The sequence below is a fragment of the Dioscorea cayenensis genome, chromosome 12, assembly GCF_009730915.1.
Source record: "Dioscorea cayenensis subsp. rotundata cultivar TDr96_F1 chromosome 12, TDr96_F1_v2_PseudoChromosome.rev07_lg8_w22 25.fasta, whole genome shotgun sequence".
Classification (NCBI taxonomy): Eukaryota; Viridiplantae; Streptophyta; class Magnoliopsida; order Dioscoreales; family Dioscoreaceae; genus Dioscorea; species Dioscorea cayenensis.
The window spans coordinates 7,451,754-7,459,306 of NC_052482.1; the positions used below are offsets into that span (position 1 = coordinate 7,451,754).

General features: G+C 46.4%; 1 non-coding gene across 1 annotated transcript; it reads left to right on the plus strand.

The window, feature by feature from the left end:
• The first annotated feature begins 6,308 nt into the window (after window positions 1–6,308).
• Window positions 6,309–6,415, plus strand: LOC120274406. Its single transcript, XR_005540928.1, has one exon. It is a non-coding gene; the product is annotated as a small nucleolar RNA R71 (small nucleolar RNA).
• The last annotated feature ends 1,138 nt before the right edge of the window (window positions 6,416–7,553 follow it).

The following is a 7,553-nucleotide window of genomic DNA, read 5'->3' on the forward strand; positions in this document are numbered from 1 at the left end:
AAAGTAAAATGCATGAAAGTAAAGAGGAAGAAGTCAAGTGTCGGTCTGCGCTCAGGGCTCTGTCTCTGCTCGCTCGGAAGTGGAAGCACATGGTGGGTCCTCTGGTGCTGAGGGAGCTGATGGGGCCTGAAGGGTCCTCGGCTGTAGGGATAAATGATGAGGCAACGTCTCGCCTAGGATCTCGTCAGAAATGTCGAAACGTGCCATGAACTCTGTGTACTGAGTGGCTTGCGTAGCCCTAATCTCGGCAACCTCGGCTCGGACCACTCCTATAGCATTCTCGAGCCTCTCAAAGCGATCATTGGCTCGAGAAGGTGAAAACATACGCACTGGGAGTGGTTCCTCTGCCGCTGGAGGTGCCTCGGTCTCCATCGATGCGGGCTGAGGCTCGGGGGCTGGCTGAGATGCTCCGGTGTCATCACCCTCATCCTCAGTTATCTCTGGGGCTGGTAGAACTAACGCAAAAACCCATGTCCGAACCCTGCGGACCATGCCCATCAACCGCATCGTCTCAAGACCCAGAGGAGTGGGTACACTCGTCTTCTCGACCCCGCGAATCGAATCCAAGAGACCCACGCCCAACAGTAATCTCGTAATGTTTGGGACTGAGAAGATCACTCCCAGTCTAGCATACTGTCCCTGATGTCTGATGTAATCAGCCAGGATGTGCCCTAAGTGGATCGGTACGCGCTCTATCATCGAGTACAAGTACAGCAACTCCTGGCGGCTCAGAACACCAGTACTCTCACCGCGGCCATTCACCGACCTACTCATGATGGCGTCCAAATATCTGTATGCAGGTCGGGAAAGGCACGTGGCCTTTGACACCCCCGGCTCGTACTAGCCTTGACCACATAGCACTCTATAAGTTCTTTGCGCGGTCAAGGTTCCAGGATAATCAGTAGGCTACTGTGCATACTGCTCTGTATCTATGAATACCTCCTCGTATAAACCAAGTAATACGGAAAACTACATAATGCTCAAGCTATGATGGTGTCCAAATACTCTGAACTGAACGGTGCCTAAACTGTCGAAGCTCGCATACGCTCTATCAAACTCGAACGAGGGGAGCACCTCCAATGCAAATGCTCGGATGGCTGGCTCTCTAATCGTCAATAACTGCCACCAACCACCATCTGAAACAAGATCCTCAACCTCCTCAGCGAACTCATCTCCCTGCTAAAGATCTCGCAGTATTGTAGTTTCCAGGAATCGAGTCTGTCCGAAACGGAGTCTCGATAAGCGATCATAACGGACCTGATGTTCGGGAATCGCAAATCGCATGTCCTCAGCTTCAGGGGATGACTCACGTGGCCTCTTATCAGCTTGCTTCTTTGACCTAGGTGCCATGATCTGCAAAATTTTAAACAAAATTGGTTAAACAAGTCGATAGAATAATACTGCAGAAATCCACACGGTCGTGTGGAATTTCCGCACGCCCGTGTGGATCCACAGGGCGTGACAACCGCACGGCCAGGCATTATCAATCCGAAAATACTACTCAATAATATCTCTAACGTCGTTCTAAACGTAATTCATTATTCCAATTAAAGAAATGAGGCATTATTAACCAGATTAATAAATAGAAATTATGAATTGACGAAGAAGATGATGAAAAAGGATTTACCGACGAGGAAGAGTTTGAAAATGAAGAGCCGGCCGGAAAACTTCGCTAAAATCCGGCGCTATGGACTCGGAGTATGTTGTGAGGGTGTTTTCGAGTTAGAAGGAGTCATGAAGAAGGAGAGAAATCATCCCCTTTTTAAACAAAACTCGCGACTTCTGGCGTTCTGTGCATTCACACGGGCGTGCGAAAAATACCCACGCCCATGCGCTAGACCCACAGGGGAAGACGCACGCCCCTGTGGCTTTCCTGGTCATCCGAGAAAAAATATCAAGTCTAACACACGCCCGTGCGGAAATTCCCCACGGGCGTGGTCATTCACATGCCCTAACTGACAGGGGCGGCCGCACGCCCCTGTGTTTTCTCGGGATGGAGGGAGCAACCTGCAGAGTTTCGCACGGGCGTGCGGGAATTACCTACGCCCGTGCGTGGTTCACAAGGTTGCCCACAGGGGCGAGTCCACGCCCCTGTGTGCTCTCGGGAAAAACTGCCCAACTCTGCAGAAATTCACATGCCCGTGCGGAAATTACCCACGGGCGTGCGCCAGTTGGGTGGTCGTCCACAGGGGCAGCCGCACGCCCCTGTGCCTTCTCTGGATGAGCTCAAAGTGAACATACACGGGCGGGTGGAAATTCCACACGCCCGTGTGTTTTCTCTGGATGACTTAGAAAAACCTGCAGGCTCTACTGAATTAATCAAAACATGTCCACACACTTAGAGCCTGCTCTATTATGCAAAATTTACCAGAGGAAAACACAATATAAAACTCAAATGACCAAACTTCACCAACTCACAACATAACCAACAATAAATTCTTTTAAAGATCCACAATAAAATCGCAGCACAAGCACTCAAAAATTGAAACACCAACACTTAACAATTTATTCATGCAAGCAAACTAAACTAAAAGGTACTAAAACAGTAAACACTTGGGTTGCCTCCCAAGAAGAGCTTGTTTAACGTCACTAAGCTTGACGTATCTTTCCTTACCTCACGGGGGGTCATGAATGAAGGTTGCCCTCTTACACATAACTTGAAAGCATGATGAGCAAAGTCTCTTGAGGGTAGAGGGTGTACTAGCAGGCTTCGGACCACCAATCAATTGTTCGTCCAACTCCCTTGGCTCATGTACGTCTCCAACAGTCTTGGGGCATTTTCGATGGCGTCTTCGAGCCCTCTTCATTTTTCGGAGCACCTTCTTGAAGATTCCCGGTGTAGATGTTTCCTCTCCAGTCGAACCAAGCATCAGTACTTCTTCATTGCTCTCCTCTTGGTCGAACAAACCTTCATACGGATCCGGGTTGAACATTTCCTATATAGATTCATCAACAATCTCATCAGTAGTGTCTAGAAAATACAAAGTATCATCAAAATCAAGAGAATGCCGCATGGCTTCAGCAAGGCGGTAAGTGAGCTTATCGTCTCTGACTCTCAATGTGAGCTCTCCGCCGTCCATGTCAATCAATGCTTTGGAAGTCCGCAAGAACCGTCTCCCAAGTATCAAGGATACCTCTACATCCTCATCGACACCTAGCTTTTGGAAGAAAGTGTATGGCATGACATTGATACTCGCTCCTGAATCCGCCAATGCCATTTTCTCACCTAAGTTGCCGATGTTACACGGGATAATGAAGCTTCCCGGGTCCTTCTTCTTGTTCGGCATGTTCTTTTATAACACCGCCGAACATGAAGCATCAAGCACCACTGAAGCATTCTCCAATTTCCTCTTGTTGGTTGATAAGTGCTTGTGCGATATAAATACGAAGCATTCATTCCTTATGTTGAGCATTACTTTCCTCGGGTTTTTACATTAATATGTGTGTTTTTATGCTACTTTTACGCAGGTAGGGTTGTGAGGCCGAGTATGAAGGAAACGGGCCAATGTGGATCATAATGCACCTATTTTGGAGGAGATCTTGTTAAGGTTCAAACGCGAAGACATAGGTCAGGTGTGAGATGCTAGAGTGTGTGCCAACCTCCTCGCATTCGAGTGAGCACATCTATTTGGAGGGGCACAAAGGCAGTCACGTTCGAGCATTCCGACTTATGCATATAAGAACAAGAGCCCCGCCAACATGTACATCATTGAAGAAGCAAGTGATTCACGACATGAATGTGTGCCCGTTTGCGTTACCCCGATGAAAGTATGGAATTGGGAAGTTCATCAGGTTGAAGGCTGCAGCAGAGCACTGTAGCAACGCGACAGCAATTACTGTAGCAACACTGTTCACAGCCGGCCGAGAAATCAGAGAAACAGAGAATCCACACGGGCGTGTGGAAATTATCCACGCCCGTGTGGAAATTATCCACGCCCGTGTGGAAATTCCGCATGGGCGCGTGTATTGTCCACGCCCGTGGAGTTGCCCGATTCTAACCCTATTTAAAGCCGATTCAGCCCCGATTTTGGTATTTCTTTCTCCATCTTTTCCCCAACTTGTGAGAGGACTTCGGCTAGGGTTTCGAGGGGTATTGGCCAAGGTTTTAGGGAAGTTCTATGGCTCTGACATCGTGATTCCATTAGGAAGAAGGTTGGTAGGGGAGCTTCGATCGAGGCGTATCCTATACTGGACGAAGGAATCTTTGGACGACGAGTAGAGGACTCTCCACAAGACCATCGACACGATCATCGAGGGGGTTTCTTTATGGATTCATTGCTTTTACATTCAATTTCTTTGATTGTATTAAGCTCCATGGAGAGCTAAACCCCTAGTGGGTACTTGGATGATTGCGAACCATAGGATGTATTTGTTTCATTGAACTTCTTTATTATGCTTTCAATAAATTGATGTTTATTATGAGTTCCAACCTTGAATTCTTGATTGTATGAACATTTCCCCTAGAGTGACACTAGGGTTGAGAGTTCTTGTTGGTAACCTTGTGAGTGAGTGACACAACACTAGCGTTAGAAAAAGCTAGGTTGGAGAGGGTTGAGAGGGTGAGTCGAGAGGTACAGGAGCGTCCCCTTTCCCCTCCGACGTGATAGATTATACCTCCGTTCCTTGAGTTCTTTGCGGCCATAATGGAGTGAATGGTCTCAGGGATGAACCTCCGCTGGGGCTTAGTTGCGCTTGCAATGGAGTGAAGTGTTGAGAGGATCTTAGTATCTAGGGCTTAATTGTGGCTAGGGACCTTCCATCTGGACCAAAGGGGTAGGTCTATATTTAGGAAGAGATTTATCACTTGGAATCCCTAGAGCTCATTGCAACTCTATGCGAGTGCGAGGTGTTGAGATTGTTCGATTTCTTCTCCGGGACATGTATAGAGTTAGGCATAGTTGACCTTAGATTTGGGACTATGTATGTAAGGATTTCCACGACTCACCATTGCATTGATTAGGAAGCATAATAGAGAGTTCTTGCACTTGAAGCGATAATTCCAGGTGAAGCATTATCCGAGTACCCTATTCTTTATCGATTGCCTTACCCTCTTCTTACTTTTGCTCTTTCACTTGTTGTTTTTATTGTTGAGAATTGAATCAATTTCACACTTATCACTATTGATATTCCACATAGCTAAGAATCGAATTAAGTGTCTTTACTCCCTACTCCCTGTGGATTCGACCCCGCTCACCCGGGATTATTACTTGGACAAGCCCGTGCACTTGCGAGATATAAGCAAGGGGACCTTGTCATTGGTCAATAGATCTTTAAGGAACTTCGCATACTTAGGCATTTGAGCCAAAGCCTCAACAAAAGGAATGTTGATGTGGAGTTGCTTGAACAAACTCAGGAACTTCTTATACTGTTCATCCCATTGGTCATTCTTCAATCTAGAGGGATAGGGGATTCTTGGCGTGAAAGGTGGGGATGCCACCTCTTTCTCCTTGCTTGCTCCCTTGTCAACCTCTACGACCTCGGGTGTGTATTCTTTCAGCTTCTCACTCGGAATCCTCCCTTCAACCTCACGACCGCTTCTCAAAGCGATCGCCTTCACATGTTCTCTCGGGTTGGTTTCCGGGTTGCTTGGTAAACTCCCATGTGGCCTTTCGGAAAGAGATTTCGCAATTTGCCCCACTTGATTTTCAAGGTTGTGCAAGGAGGCGATGTGATTGCGAAGTGTAGCCTCGACTGATTCAAACCTTGTATTTGCCGATTGAACAAATCTAGCCAAATGCTTCTCCAAATCCGTCATTCGGGTTTCCAAGCCAGAAATTCTATTTTCCACTTGAGGGGCTTGTTGTTGTTGTTGGAACCCTGATGGCCCCATGGTCTTCTGTGGTCCTTGATTACTCCATGAAAAGTTGGGATGATTCTTCCAACCTGAATTGTAGCTGTTGCTGTATGGATTCCCTTGAGGTCTCATTCCATTACCTACAAAGTCGACATTCTCAACTGAAGAAACATCACCAATGACGATTGGGCAATTGGAGGGAGCATGTCCTCCACCACAACCGATGCAATTGGTTATGGCCGCAACTCTATTCGAAGCTATAAGATCTAGCTTCTTACTCAAACTCTCCACTTGGGCCGCCAATGAAGTTACCGCATCAATTTCATGGAGACCGGCCACCTTTTTCTTCTCCCTCGCGTTCCACTAGTAGCTATTTAACCCCATTTCATCAATCAATTAACGAGCCTCGTCGGGGGTCTTGCTACCTAAGGTACCTCCTGTCGCCACATCCAAGAGTTATCTTGTACCTGCATTCAACCCATTGTAGAAGGTTTGAACAATCATCAACTCTGGAAATCCGTGTTGCGGACACTTGCGCAGGAGTTCCTTGAACCATTCCCATGTCTCAAATAGAGACTCCAATTCCAATTGCATAAAGGATGAGATCTCATTCCTAAGCTTGGCTGATTTTCAGGGAGGGAAATAACGTGCTAGAAAAGCTTCTACCATCTCCTCCCATGTAGTGATTGATGCCCTAGGCAATGAGTGTAGCCACTGCATTGCTTTCCCCTTTAAGGAAAATGGGAAGGCTCTCAATTTGATGGCATCATCCGTCACAGCATTGATCTTCAGCATGTCACACACCTCGAGGAAGCTCTCTATGTGACTGTTTGGATCCTCATCCGCCAAACCGTTGAATTGTGCGGACTGCTGCAGCATATGGATGAATGCCGGCTTTAGCTCAAAATTTTGAGCTGTAATTGGGGATGCACAATACTCGATTGTGTCCACAACACTGAAGGTCTGGCATAATCAGATAGTGTCCGTTGTTGCTCATTCTGTTCAGCCATGTTGTCAGATCCTTCAACTTCCAAATCAGCTGGATTAAGTTGTTCTTGTACAGGTTCTTTCCCTTTCCTTCGAAGTGTACGTTCAAGCTCAGGGTCTCCTTCAATCAATATTGATGGATTCCCTTGGGTCATAACCTGGAGCTGTACCAAAGAAAAAGAAAAAGAAAATTAGAAAAATGATAGAATAAGAATATATGGAATAGAATGTGTGGTGAAATAGCTAAGAAAACAAAGTGCAAAGTATCTCTAAACGCCTAGCTCCCCGGCAACGGCGCCAAAAACTTGACAAGATCCCCTTGCTTATATCCTACAAGTGCACGGGCTTGTTGAAGTAATAATCCCGGGTGAGCGGGGTCAAATCCATAGGGAGTAGGGAGTGAAAATACTTAATTTGATTCTTAGCTATGTGGAATATCAATAGTGATAAGTGTGAAATTGATTCAATTCTCAACAATAAAAACAACAAGTGAAAGAGCAAAAGTAAGAAGAGGGTAAGGTAATCGATAAAGAATGGGGTACTCGGATAATGCTTCCCCTAGGATGATCGATTCAAGTGCAAGAACCCTCTATTATGCTTCCTAATCAATGCAATGGTGAGTCGTGGAAATCCTTACATACATAGTCCAAAATCTAAGGTCAACTATGCCTAACTCTATACATGTCCCGGAGGAGAAATCGAACAATCTCAACACCTCACACTCGCATAGAGTTGCAATGAGCTCTAGGGATTCCAAGTGATAAATATCTTC